The following is a 15273-nucleotide window of genomic DNA, read 5'->3' on the forward strand; positions in this document are numbered from 1 at the left end:
GCCTTGCCCGAGATCCGTGTCCCGAAGCACTGAGGGCTCTGGTGGGAATTAACCCATCCTGAGGAGAGGAAGCCAAGTACGCCTCTGTCACAAGGAGGTAGGCGCGGAGGCTGGCGGTGATTCCGGCGATGGGAGAGCGTCCTTTTCTCCACTTATCTCCTGGCTCTTTCCAAAATCATACTATACGACCGCAGTGTTGTAATAAACAAATTAAAATAGAGAGGTCATTATAAAACTCTCCGATACTGGACTCAAGTTGTTGATGTTGAACAAAGTACCCCACAAAAAAGGAGGAAGACATGGTCCCCCCACTTCAACTTTTCAAATCAAGGCTCCAGTGAACCAGTAACGGGGTAGGTAAAGAACGAGGGGAGGGGAAAAGGGATAGAAAAGTACACTGAACAGGTCACCGAAGGTCAACAGAGCATCCTCTGTAGTGCTTAATATTCCACTGGGGGAAAACGGCTTACCGGAAGAATGCGCAACATGAGAGGACGTGAGATCAGGTCCCCGAGTCGTGAGAGACGTGCTGTGGTTTAGGTGCGTGGGGTCTGATGTGAGACTCGCAAACTTAAACGTTTCTCAGACTCCCCCACCTCAACAAGAGAACGTTTAATGGATTCGAACTTCGTGCTCATCTTCCTCCAAAAATTGTTTTGATCTTCCCTTTGTCTAACCTTTGACTCTTTTTGGCCGCGAGGCTAGTGGGATCTTAGTTTCCAGACCAGGGATCGAAGCCAGGCCCTCGGCAGTGAGAGCTCAGAGTCCTAACCACTGGACCACCCGGGAGTCCCCTAACCTTTGCTTCTTGGCATTCTCTGTAGATCTGTTAGGGGCCTGCCTGTCACTCCTCCTCACTCTGGCGTCTCCTCTCCCGAGTGAGGTGCAGGTTCATTTGGTCTTTCCTACCCCCGTTTCCTCAGCCCACATCTCACTTCTCATCTCCGGGCCCACAGTCAACTGCTTCCTCGACATTTCTGCTTGAATCAACCTGGCATCTAAACTGAAAAGACCCCAGAATGAACTTACCATTTACCCCACGTCGCACACCCGTTTCCATTACTGTCCTCCCCACCTCGGGGACGGGAACCACTGCCCACTCGGCCGATCAAACACCAATCCTCCGTTTCATCCCCAGCCTCTTGTTCTGACAGCCTATCAACCCCTGACTCCTGTCAATCCTACTGCCTTGTGTAGCCCGAGTCCGGGCACTTTCTCCATACCCTCACTGCTGTGAAATAAGATTCGTATTCTACGGCCAAGACAAGAAAAATGTCAACACAGCAGTTCTTCTCTGCCCCTTGGCCTCCTCTCTCCCCCACTGTGCGCTGTGTGTCTGCACCATACATCAACCCAACCCCCCATCGGCAGAAATACCTGCTCAGCCATCAGGAGCAGCATTCTCCCAGCATCAGCGAGACAACTCCTTACAAGATAACATTCCTTCTTGAGCTTGTAAGGGCTCACGTGACCCACCACGATGCCCCTTAGATCTGGATCATGTAAACTGTTAATAATACGGCATTGGATGTACAGCCCTCTGTCTCAAAACACTTATACACCTGTGCCTTGACTTCTAACAGGCAGGACAGTTCTCAGAGCTCTCTGAGATGCTCTTCCTGGGTTATAATCCTCAAATTGGGCTCAAAAAAATTTTCCATTTCTTTCTTAGATTGACTAATTTTTTGCCAACACTGCCAAGGCCACTCTGCCCTCTTAACAGGATGACTAGAACAGGAAGAACAGTGACGACCGCAAACACTGTTCTAAGTGTTTCAGGCACATTCACCTATTCAATGCCAAGAGTTAGGTTCTGTGATTACCACCCCCATTGCACAGACAGGAGAGCCAGCAGAGAAGTGACCTGATGTCGGGATCAGTACAAGGCAAGGCTGAAACGTGCATCCAGGCAGAGCCCACGCGCCTGAACCCCAGGCGTTAGTGCTTCTCCTTCCAACACGTGCACTCACTGTCTCTCGTCATTACTGTTCTGCACAGCAGCGGGTGTGACTTCCCTGAAATTCAAGTATGAACACGTCCCTTCCCCTGCTTCCAGGCTCCACGCTGGCCCTCTTCCCTCAGGAGAGCAGACACTCTTCCCAGAGCTTTTCTGGCTCCAGCCTGCACTCATCTCTCCACCTCACCCCCTGGGGCAGGAGCAGGAAACCCTCCAGGCTTTTTAGACCTCAGGGTCTCTGCTGCAGTTACTCAAGATGCCATTATAGTGCCCAGAGCACGTAACCGAATGGGTACAGCTGTGTTCCCACAAAACCTGGTTTACAAAGACAGGCTAATGGGGATGGATTTGCCCCCAATCCCTGCAGTAGACTGGAAGCTCCGTGGAAGGGGAGGCACCACATCCATGGGATGCACCACTGCACCCCAGTGCACGCAATCCAAAGTATTTACTGAATAAATGCACGAATCCTATAATATCTGCCTGACTTATGAGAGAGAGTCTGAGAGGGAAAGGGCGAACACGGACAGGGAAAGAGGGCTTGATCAGACAGAAGCTTCCTAGCGACACTATATTCTCTGCAGAGAGGAGGACCTGACTTTATATTCTGTGCACAGTGCTGTATTCTTAATAACGCTGCATAATAGACACCAGAAAAATTGAATTTGCTCACTTCTCAAAGCCTCCATGTCATTAAATCTGAAGGCAAGACCAAATACGAGAATTGTCTGCCTAACCCCAAGTCAATTAAGAATAATCACGTCAAATCGTCATGTTATATGAGTCAAAGGATGACTGTAAAGCAGTACAACACTCAACTCCCCGGAGAGGGAGAACTACACACCCTCCTTCTTCCTGGGAGGGAATGAGAGTCAGCAGCTGCCTTTGTGATTTGCTGGTGTGAAGATACCTTCATAAGCACGAGCTGATTTCCTTAACAGTCAAAATCCATGGATCACTATTGATTAGAAATGGGAAACAGAATCGGGAGATCATCTTCTAAGATCAGCATGTCTGTAAAGGTGGAAATGTACTGAAAAACAGAATCACAAATCACCAGATGGAAATACGGGATTAACAGGAATCAGGTCCGACGACTCACTTTCCATCTTACAATTTACCAAGTTCCCCCTGGACCCCAAATCACCCTCACGCACGGTATCTTTCCAAGATGGTCATGCCTCGGTAGAAATGATACGAATACAGAGGAATTTAGAGCAAAGGAAAGGAACACAGGCTTGGATCTGAAATTCGAGGTGAGCCTAGAAAGCTAAGCTCGTAATGAAGAGCTTCTGCAGTCACCAGATCTCTTGAGAAATCAGCTTTGCTTTGGGACGTGGCCGCCACTAACAACTGCTCGCGATTTGGTGGTCATTCTGCCTGAGCCACAGTTTACAACAGGTCAAACTTAATTCTACAGTTTCAAGACCCTCTTGATAAATTAGAAAAATCCTATCGGCATCCCTTCTCCAGCTGCACTCACTCACTCACTCACTCACCTAGGAGGCGCAGAAGACAGCAGGGAGGGAGGGGTGAGAATAGTCAACGAAGTTCAGAAGAAAGGGGGTGAGCCTGTGGGCGCGGTGTCCCCAGACTCTCCCCAGCGTGCGGCAGGATGTAGGCATGGGTGGGGTGCTCCAGCCTCAGCACCCGGTTTCTCTCAGGTTACTACAGCTGGATTCTGAGCTGGCCCAGCCCCTGCTGACATCCTGTGCTCAGGAAGACCACCCACTCCGGCTCCTTTCAGAGGCCTGAGAGTTGACCACACTGCCCTGGGCGTCGGTGGCCCTTCTGGGGCATGGTGGGTGGGGAGAGGGGAGTGTCAAGTAATCTGTCTGCTTCATCAGGGCTTGAAATGGATACACTCAAGATGAAACAGAGGCTCACCCATCCTTGAATCCGTAGGACGTCCTCCCTTATGGAAAAGGACCCTATTCAAGTACATTTTAAGACCAATGGCAATGCCTCTGTTAGCAGTTGTGGCAGAACTGGAAATGGAGGAGCGTCTGGATTATCAGTGAGAAAAAGCATTACATTCCGATAGAATGATCATCTGCCCAAAGAAACGCACTGACTCGGTAGGGATGCCAAGCACCAGGCCAGGATATAAACCAAAAGGGAACAGCACGGAGAAAGCAGCACAGCTGACATCACAGTAACTGCTCCACCAAGAGGAACTCAGGTCAGCAACCCTAACACCACAGGCTAGACCTGGGCAGGTAACCACCAGTCACAGGCCACTACACAGTAAGCCAGGGGGACCGAGACTTACTCTAGGGATAGTGCATCCTGGACTGTCTGGAGCTCCTGTTACATCCGAGCTGCTGATATTGGCAGCCAGTCACCAATGGGAAAGGCAGCGTTGCACTTTAACCATCTAGCAGGTTCAGAGTCAATTAAATGCCACTCCTCCTTAATCAAATGAGCAATATGTGATATGCAGTATATAATACAGATCTGTCCTGTATTTTGTAATACTGAAGTTAATAGGTGTCCTCTGGACTTCCTGGTGGTCCAGTGGTGAAGAATCCACCTTCCAATGCAGGGGGATGTGGGTCGGATCCCTGGTCAGGGAACTAAGATCCCACATGCCACAGGGCAACTAGGCCCGCGCACCACAAATACTGAGCCTGCGCACCAAAACTAGAGAGCCCGCGTGGTGCCGCAACGAAGAGCTCACGTGCCCTGGAGCCCGCGTGACACAACTACAGAGAGATAACCTGCAGGCCACAACTTGAGAGAAGCCCACGCACCTCAATGAAGAGCCCGCGCACTGCAATGAAAGATCCTGCATGCTGCAACGAAGACCCCCCCGCCTGTCATAACTAAGACCCCATGCAGCCAAAAATAATAATAAATTAATTAAATAAACAAATATTTAAAAATATAGGTGTCCTCCTAAAAAGTGGCTATATCACATTTTTTTTTTTTTTTTTTCCGGTACGCGGGCCTCTCACAGCTGTGGCCTCTCCCGTTGCGGAGCACAGGCTCCGGACGCGCAGGCCCAGCGGCCATGGCTCACAGGCCCAGCCGCTCCGCGGCATGTGGGATCCTCCCAGACCGGGGCACGAACCCGTGTCCCCTGCATCGGCAGGCGGACTCTCAACCACTGCGCCACCAGGGAAGCCCCCTATATCACATTTTTGAACATTTACTCATGTTAATAAAAGGAGATTTCCATTATAAAAGAGCCTCCTGATAAATCTCATAGTTGTGCGGCTAGTCAAGATTTGTAGATTTGTATTTTTGTGCATATCACATGGTATTCTTTAAAGAAGTGTCCATCTGCACTGGCACAATGATTTTCTGAAGATACATTTGCGATCTGCCTGACTTATATAATGAGAAACTTTCAGTTTGTCTGTAAAATACTACATAGTCAGTAGAAAAGTATTAACTATCTTGGGGCAACCAACTACGTGAGTTATTGAAGACAGCCTCGTGAAGGTTATCTAAAATTAGCTACATTTTCTGATGCCTGGAGCGGGCTCTAAGTTGATGCTGTCTAGCATCCTTTAGTCCACTCCCTCTGGAAGCTGCAAGTTCCCTTTTTAAGCAGAAGGCAAAGGCAAGCACTTCATCCCAGCTGTTTCTAATCCACTCAAGGCTTTTCCTCCAGGTCAATGATGAAATCTGGACGCTGAGAGTGGGAAACACTGACCCCTTCCAGCGTTTAACATCATCCAAGAAACAAAACAAGAGTTAAGCAGCTTTCTCCCCACCACTATTTGTAAAAACATTGCAACGTCAGTTTCGTTATGTTCCACCTTTGGATAATAATTATGCACTGACAGTATCCCAAGTTATAAATTAGCCAGTGTCCAATTTCCATCGTTTTCTCTGGTTCAAGTAAATACTTCAGTACGTTTCTAATATTTAACATCACTCATACCATTGGACACTGTATGTGGGTACACTTCTTGTGTTTGTGGGTACACTTTTCTTCTTGTGTTTGTGGGGGCACCTCTTCATTCAGGGTTTAGGAAAATCACTCTTTAACCGGCAAGAAATATTACCTTTATCTCACCAGAGCCCAAACTTAATGGACAAGTAAGAATTTCGTTACAGGATATACATTTACTTAAACTGTTTCACAAATGAGAGACAATACTAAAAAGAAAGACTTCTGAAATGTTAAAAAAAATTCTCATTTTTAAGTTTGATCTCTTTCAACTCTAGATTACTCCAGTGATTAGGTAGAGTTTAAAAGTGGTTGACAAACACACACCCACACACACACACACACACACACACACAAAAGGGCTTCCCTGGTGGCGCAGTGGTTGAGAGTCCGCCTGCCGATGCAGGGGACACGGGTTCGTGCCCCGGTCCGGGAAGATCCCACATGCTGTGGAGCAGCTGGGCCCGTGAGCCATGGCCGCTGAGCCTGTGTGTCCGGAGCCTGTGCTCCGCAGTGGGAGAGGCCACAAGAGTGAGAGTCCCGCATACCGCAAAAAAAAAAAAAAAAAAAAAAAAGTGGTTGACAGTGGTATTAGTAAGCGTGGGTAATGAAATCCATCACATTTCCTCAGAAGCATATGGTACACTTTAAAACAAAACTTAGTTTAACCAAACTAAAATAAGTGATCAAATTGGTTAAAATTATGATAAAATTTACTTTTTAATAACCATGTCAATGCATTGCATTTTTAAAAAGGTATCAGGGTAAACTGCAAATTCCTTAGTAATAAAAACTTTCCATTTTCAACATATAAATTCAAATTACAACTGGAAAAAGGGAGATTTCACACAAGATCCTTCTCTGCATTAACACTATAATCTCTAATGTTCTATTTTGTAAACGTGAAATTATCATTAAGCACCAGCTGTTCAAGCCAGCAGGTCTGAACACCCCCCGCCCCCATTCTCCCAGGTCCCGGATATTTGTAACACTGTTGTTCCCAAACTGCCTTAGGATCTGTTCACATGTTCCTCCCCAGTCAGACGAGGGCTCTCGGAGGACGGTTATCTGTGTGTAGACAGTAGGTACTCAATGCATGCTTCTTCATGGATTGAGCAAATGGGGTACATCTAGCTGGGGGCGTCACATCACCTATTTATTTGTTGGAATATAAACTGGCTTTGCATCCACTGTCTTATGCCATTGCTAGACTTGGTTTAAGTTAGCATTTTGAGAATCCAAATGAGATAACTGAAAACATTACTTTCCCTACAAATCTAAAATTTGAATAATCCTTTTTTTAGTTTCTCTTCTTCACATCTGAATAAATCATGTCTGCAAGTGAAATGTGTTATTTCATGGAAAATGAGTACTTCATTTAAACACAAGAAAGTAAACCTGCTGGTGTTAGTCTGAGCCTCTAGTCCAATTTATCTTGCCAATGGTCTCCTGCTAAATTTGGTCCTTGTTTTTAAAACAGAAATAAGCTAGAGATTCTAAATCAGGTCAGAAAACGACCAGATAGTACTCAAGAGGGAGTACATTAAAAGAAGAAATGGGCAGATAAAGGACCAAAATATAGGTTAATGTCTACAAATAGGAAAATAACAAACTGGTTATCCTTTTACAAAAAACTTTTATTTCTGAGACTGTTTAATGGCCCAGATCAAAGTTATTATCATAGACGACTAACCAAGAGGTCTATGAAACATGCAATGTGAACACCTTGACAAAATCCAAATAACTTTTATTTTTCATGCCTTAGCTCATTAACGGAGTCATATATATACTTTACAGGTTTAAAACAATATTATTGTGGATATTTAGTATTAAATCTCTAGCTGATTCGAACTGAATTTTAAGAATCAAACATAGGTACTAAACAATTGATCAATAAATCGGGACTTCCTAGGTGGTCCAGTGGTTAAGACTCCGTGCTCCCAATGCAGGGGGCATGGGTTTGATCCCTGGTCGGGGAACTAAGATCCCGCACGGCGCGGCCAAAACAAACAAAAAACCAAAATCATTAAATCATTTTGTAGTAGATTTCAAAAGGTGACGAAGCTATATTTGCCAAAGTTTATGCCATCATTTCAGTGGTAACAGCACAGATGTCGAGACAGGGCTGTAAGAACAAGGCACACCAATGTCACTTAAAAGCCCCATCTCCCACAGGTAATGAAAGGTGGATTATAATACCTCTTAGAAATCATAAAAGGATATAGTGGGTAACTCCCTGTGTTTGGGAGCTAAGCAATTACTGAATTTTAAAAAGAAAGTTCCTAAGTGGTATTTTCATTCTGAAAAATTTTTTTAAATTGTCAACATTTCATAATAAATATCCTACCACATTATTCCTACAAAATGACCTGTCTAAAAATAAGAAAAGTATTGGGGAAAGAGTGAGGAGAAAAAGATGAAAGCAAAGCAAAGAGAGAAAGATGGTAAATTAAAATCTGTGAAGATTTTTAAGCACATGAATAATTTATGTATGCATATATATTATGTATGTGATGATGGAGAGTGGTAATATACATTTAAAAGCTGAACAGCGTAGTAGGATAAGATGCAAGAAATTAACCCTGCTGAACAGATCCTTCCAAGGAACAATCGCAGCATTCTGTCAGGTGGAGACCGGAGGACCCACTGAGAGCTGAACTGGCAGAAGATGAGGCCCCGCCTGGCCCTCCTCTGCCCACCTGCCCACCCACATACTTTGCTACCTTCTCTCAGCCTGGGCCCATCAACTCCACTTTCTCACCTAGAAGAGCTGACACGCGCTCCACTCTCTTTTCCAGATCACCTTTAAAATATTTTAAGGGGCTTCCCTGGTGGCGCAGTGGTTGAGAATCTGCCTGCCGATGCACGGGACACGGGTTCGAGCCCTGCTCTGGGAGGATCCCACATGCTGCGGAGCAACTAGGCCTGTGAGCCACAACTACTGAGCCTGCGCATCTGGAGCCTGTGCTCCGCAACGAGAGAGGCCGCGATAGTGAGAGGCCCACGCACCGCGATGAAGAGTGGCCCCTGCTTGCCACAACTGGAGAGGGCCCTCGCACAGAAACGAAGACGCAACACAGCAAAAATAAATAAATTAGTTAATAAAAACTCCTACCCCCAACATCTTCTTTAAAAAAAAAAAAAAAAAATTTAAAAGAGCGAGCCCTACATCCGTCCCTGGGGACCATGCTGTTAAAACTTCTTTTTTCTTTTTTAAATCTAGGCACATGCTTATTTAATCCTATCCTTTGATTCTTGTTTCCAATATAGCAATACACTTCATAATCTAACACCAGTCAAAGCCAAACCGTTTAACTCTTAATTCTCCTTCACATCTGGTGAGCCCAGTGAAAGCACTAATGATTTCCAAATCTTCCTGAAAACTTTCTTGGAAATTATGTCACCAAGAGATCATCAATAATTCTTAGGACGTTAAGGAAAACATTTTACTAAGGGAGAGAAGAACGAAGTCAAACGTGGTGTCTGTGTTAGGAGAGAACGGCTGTACTACCCTTCTGAAAGCTGAGAAAGCAATGTCCTATTACCTCTCCAGGGGAGAAGTTCTAGAAGGAACACAGCACTCCCACCTGAAGTGCTGTTACTCTGCAGAGGGAAATGCATCAAACAGCCTTTCCTCCAGTGCTTCCTTGCTTTGCCCCGAAGTAACAGCTCATAAAAGAGCACGGCAATGTGGGGCTTTACCGCACATACACTGTGATTGGTATAAGATAATCTTCTCTTGCAAATCTGAAAAAAAAAAAAAAACCACCTCAGGAAAGAAAATACCTCAAGATTTTCAGGGCAGATGTATCATTTTAAAGCATGGAGTAACACTTACTACATTTACTACCATGTAACGTTTACTACCTTTACTACCCTGTGGACAAGAAATCCATTTTGGGAGGGGTGACAAGGAATTGTAACTATGTGAGAAGGAAAAATACCCTCAGAGTAGATCAGGGTTATTCATGTAATAAACTTTCTGACCTTTGACTTTTCAGCTACAATAGGCCTGCTCTCAAGAGGGAACGCTTATCCAGGGATCCTCTAGTTTATCATGAGTGGTATTTGGCATTCAGGTTAATATTTATATGCATCATTAAAAGGTAAAAGTACTAAAAAAAAAAAAAAAGAAAGAAAGGTAAAAGAACTGTCCTTCTAGTTATCCAAGTATTTATTATAGGTCTGCTACCCGCCAGGCGCTCTCTGACGTGTTAGAAGGCGGCCCAGGCTTCTTTGCAGGGGAAGGGAAGCCGGACGCGGCATGACCTGGGTTTGCAAACACTCCCCATCCCAGGAGCGGTGGGAAGGATTGCGGGATGCGGGGAAGAGTGGGGCCTGGCAGCCTTTCTAGACCGAGGCAAAGGCACCAAAGCATAAAAAACGCAGGGGCTCTTCAGGGAATGCAAATGGCCTGGTGTAAGGAGTGGAGAGGACCAGTGGGATGGCGGCAGGAGAAGAGAGGCTGGCGGTGCCTCTTAAAGGCCAAGAGGGTCTGACGGCATCCTGTGAAGCGCGGGCGCCTTGCGGGGGGCAGGCCAGCGCAGGGATGAAATCTGGAGCGAGGACTCTGATGGAGCAGATGAATGCGGACAGGGGCCCAGATGTTTTCCGTGTAAGAAACCAGTTTAGAAATAAAATGCTGGGAAAGGCAATGCAGGAGAGAATTTCAAGAAAGGAGTCCTCAACAGGGCCAAACACTAGGCGTGTTGTTAAACTAACGAGAACCCCAAGGCCTGAGGGGTGGCTCGGCCCTGCAGCAGGACCCACTCACCAGCTTCAGGACACACGATGACACCGGCTGAGGCCCAGGAGCCTGGGTCCCGAGGCCTCGGGGCTCCCAGGGTTGTCTCCTCCCCACGCGCAGATGGAGAGAGCCCACTGTTTTGTCATCCCAGTGCTGGGGGCCCCCCGTGGTCCTCGTGTTCTGCCCTAGACATTTCTCTGAAGCGTCCGGCTGATGGGCTGTCGAGTACGTGCTGAGCCCCTACTCTGCCGGCCTCGGGGACACAGCGGTGCAAACGCACCCCTGCTACTGGGGAGCCCTCCGTCCGGGGGAGACGGGCAATCAAGTCATCACACAGGTGAGGTGCCATGTGAGGGCTGGTCTAGCCTGGGAAGTTAGGGGAGGCTCCCTGAGAAGGAGGGCTTATGCAGGACGAGGTGGAGAGAGGAGGGGAGGGTCCTGCAGAGCCCCCCAGGGACTCACATGGCTCCAGCACAAAGAGCGGGGGAGGGATGGTTATCTGTGTGTAGACGGTAGGTACTCAGGGCATCTTTCTAGAACACCGCACAAGTGATCTGAGCGACTTCTCGGCTCCGTGGGAAGCAGGGCCACAGCTGCTGGTGAGGAAGGGGAAGCACCTTGACACCGCGGGGAGAAGCCGGTCCGTCGGGGACGCTGCTCTGACACACCCCAGCCAACCTCGGCCGGTCACCCGCGAGCGCCAAGTCTGACGGCCCTTCGCGACGAACGGAAGATGCTGGCAAATAATCCGCGTGGTACTTGGGACAGTCAAGTCTCCCCAGATACTTTGGTTCTATTTGCCAAAACCTTCTGATGGCCCGAAGTCATTCAGGTGAAAAGAAGGAAATTTCCTCCCTTTACTTGGTGCTTCGAAGGTGAGCAAGACATTTATCTTGGTATCTGTGAATGAAGGAAAGGAGGTACGAGAGGAAGACAGCGGCCAAGCGTCAGACAAAGCACAGCCCAAGGCAGCAAAGTTCACACAGAGCCTCCAAAGGCTTAGAGTGAAAAAGGAATTACAAAGAACCCACAATGGTAAACCAATTTCTCACCCAAGTGCTTTATTGAAAGCTGATTTCCAAGGTGATGACCACAAAGATGACACAGGGTGAGGAGGGGGCGGGACCCTGACATGTAACGAGCCCCTGTCTCCTGCCATCCTCGCCATCACCCTCGGAGCTGGGTAACACCACTGTCCCATTCTGCAGATGAGAAAACCAAGGCACAGGGTCTGAGGGGCTTGCCGAAAGCCATACACTCTGGGGGTGGCAGAGGCGGGACACAGACCCAGGGTCTCTGACGCCACAGCCCACGTTCTGGACCACTTTACTCTCTCCCGGGAGGGAGGCATCCACAAGCTTTCCATACCTTTTAACTTTATAAATTGATAAATATCAAGATTTTTGAAATGCAAAAAGTAAAATACAGCCCTTAGAATCACTGTCAGTTTCAGTAAATTCATTTCAGTAAAAATGTCCATACTTCCCCAGCAGTCCAGGGGTCAGGACTCCACGCTTTCACTGCTAAGGGTGCGAGTTCCATTCCTGGTCGGGGAACTAAGATCCCGCAGGCGGCACAGCACGGCCACACAAAAAATATTTCCTTTAGTTTCAAACCAATACAATGCTATTAACGAGAATTAGTAATAAATAGTTCAGACAGGGCTGTTTTCATATAAGTAATCTTCTAGAAATCCAATTAATACTTCAAAAAGTAGTAATAACTTGTTATGGGGCCCACTAGCCTAGGTGACTATCAGGCTGTAAGAAAACGGAATATATACTCATCTCATATGACTTTATTTCTACAGAGAAAAATATAAATTATTTTCAGTTGGTCACTTTGGCACACAGGACCTATTCTGATTTCACAGAAACACAGAATGGTTTTCAGAAATCTTCTATTTGTCTGTCACTGACAAATATGAAGTAAATACAATAAGGTTTTCAAATTGACACTGAGAAAGAGTTACAGCATTTCCACCGCCCGAGTCACCTTACTCCTGTTTTCCTGAAACAGAGCCTCAGTTTCGATCACATGGAGGTCTCACCAAGACCCTATTTTCACCAAATTTCTTGCACATCTACTTTGGGCAATGTGTGTTGCTAGCCTTCTAGAAAGTTAAAAGGCAGTGATGAACCTGAGAAACATAAAATCTCTTTTTATAAACATACATCAGTGGTTCTTAAACTTTTTAGGGTCACAAAGATCTCGCACCCTCTCCTCAGGAGAGAAAAAAAAAAAAAGTACAAACAGGGGCTTCCCTGGTGGCGCAGTGGTTGGGAGTCCGCCTGCCGATGCAGGGGACGCGGGTTCGTGCCCCGGTCCGGGAGGATCCCACATGCCGCGGAGCGGCTGGGCCCGTGAGCCATGGCCGCTAAGCCTGCGCGTCCGGAGCCTGTGCTCCGCAACGGGAGAGGCCACAGCAGTGAGAGGCCCGCGTACCACAAAAAAAAAAAGAGAGAGAGAAAGCATTAAGCATTTACCCCTGCTTTTTAGAAGGAGCTACAGCCTAGCCACAGTGGATGAGGGAATGGTCCCCTTTACAGAAGAATGCCAGCTGAGTCTGTGGAAGAAACAGTGGGTTCTGGCAGGGACCAGAGGATTCTGAAACCTTCAGGTGAAGACAGGCTGCTGGGGAACATTCACGTGGTGCCAAAGTAGTGCTCCTGCACACCTGCTGTTTACGAAAAAGAGACCCATCTGGCAGTGACCGCCCTGAACAGCCCCAGTCATGATGGAACGATCTAGCGCCCTCTGCCGCCTAATGTGCTTTAATATGAAAGTACACATGACCGTGAAGAAGCAGTCTTCCTGACAAGCCTTCACCGAAATCAAATCAAGCCGAGACCCCCAGAGAGAGGTCTGTGTATACAGTGGGGAGGGGAGGGGAGGGAGGGGGAGAAAGCAAGTTGGTCAGAATATTATTAACCGTTGAGTCGAAGAGGTGTTCATAGGGATGGATGGTCGCTGTACTGTTCTTTCAACTTCTAGTATATTTGAAGACAATTTTCATTATAAAAACTTTAAGGGAAAGTAACATTTTAACGTTTTCGAAATGATTCTGATAATCATTGAGTTTGACAAAGTTTGGACCAGGGGTCTCATTTAAGGGAGTTAGCTTTACTCCAAAAGTGAAGTAAAGGAATTCCTAAAGAAAGCACATACAACAGAATGCACTGTGCAATTTTTAAATTTAAGAGCAATGTTTTTACTGTTGAATACCTTACTCTAGATCACAGAATTGTTTTATATGAGCACTAGTATCATCTACTTTTCTTACATCAAAGTTAAACTACTAATGTAAGTCAAGCTTAGAAATCTCACTGTACTAATTTAAAAAAACTACTACTTAATTTATTCACCAAATTTATTGAACACTTAACATGGGTTAGAACAGGGCAGGATACAGATTAAAAAGGGGTGAAGGACATTTGAAACATAAGTGCAGAATACAGACACTGCCTGACCTGACTTTTTGATTACGGTCAGTATCAAAGCTCAAAAACTCTCCAACTCGCTCCTTAGGCAGCTTTCAAAGTGCTCACCTTGTTGAAACAAGAGGACTGCTTATCCTTAGGAAGCTCCATCTAAGTACAAGTGGTTCCTGGAACTGATTTAGAGAGGTGCTGAGACTAGGATGGGTTTTTTTTTTGTTTTTTGGGTTTTATTGAGGAAGTTTCTCACTGTGAAGAAAATTACACTACTAGGGCCAAAAAAGATCCAGAGCCAGAAACTAGCAGTCTGGTGCTTTGACCTTAGTAGCAATTTTATTTAAAACATTGGAGGTCAGGGATAGAGGGGGGTTAGTCTCAGCTCTAAAATAGGAGATGGGAATTCCAGTTTCCAGCCATGTCTGCCCCTAATTAGCTATATTATCCCAGGTAAATCGAGTTAGCTCACTTTTAAAATGGGGGAAGTAATGTGTCTAACCTCACAGAGCTGTCAAAAGGATCAAACGAGGGGAGTTTACAGAAACGTCCTGCTTACATGTGATACGTTATAAGGGGGAGGGGAAGTTCACAAGTTCTAAGGAGGTGCTCAGGACGTAAGTTCTCACTGTTTCATGCCCCCAACTTTAAAAATTAACGGGTTTAAAAACAAATCAATACCAAACGGAGGTACGGTGTACAGATCGCTAAGAAGATGCTGAATTCTCTGTGAAACACATACCGCATCATGCGGATGTTTACGGGACCGCTGAGCGTGTGCTGAGGGGCCGTGTTCTGGACCCACAAGGAGGCGGGTAAAGAAGGTAACAGGCAGCATCTAGAAACTTTAAAGCAATCTGACAGCCTAACTGTACATCTTCTGAATCTAACTCGGGTTTGTATTGCATATGTTTTTCAAATTTCCATTTTTCTGTTAATCCCCTTTCATTGTATGGCACAGAGGTACTGGTTTGTGACTGGATAAAAATGTTTTTAAAAAGCATGTTCTGTCACCACTGACAGTTTGAGGGGCGGCTCTATAGAGCAGGGAGTGAGGAAGACAAAGGGCCTGCGCCTTTTACGATTCCTGCTTCAGTTCGGGTGTATCTCTCACCAGATCAAGCTCTCTGAACGGCAGTAATTAAAGAGTGGGTGCGGTGGAATAAATATGAATGACACGCCACTGGGCTAACTGCAAGTGCTTAAAGTCCCTGCCTCTGCAGGGAAGCCTGGTGTA

At 46.3% G+C, this 15273-nt stretch overlaps 1 protein-coding gene across 4 annotated transcripts in view; it reads right to left on the reverse strand.

The window, feature by feature from the left end:
• The window catches only part of GALNT7 (polypeptide N-acetylgalactosaminyltransferase 7), a 117944-nt gene that overhangs the window by 60122 nt on the left and 42549 nt on the right, over positions 1-15273 (reverse strand). The window contains exon 1 of one of the 4 annotated variants that reach the window (XM_060102655.1): positions 9446-9512. The exons of the other annotated variants lie outside the window; for them this stretch is intronic. The gene's annotated coding sequence lies outside the window, so the exon portion shown is untranslated. Of the gene's footprint in view, positions 1-9445; positions 9513-15273 lie in introns of those variants that run through there. 4 annotated transcript variants of the gene reach the window in all.

This window comes from Mesoplodon densirostris, chromosome 6 (genome assembly GCF_025265405.1).
Source record: "Mesoplodon densirostris isolate mMesDen1 chromosome 6, mMesDen1 primary haplotype, whole genome shotgun sequence".
NCBI lineage: Eukaryota > Metazoa > Chordata > Mammalia > Artiodactyla > Ziphiidae > Mesoplodon > Mesoplodon densirostris.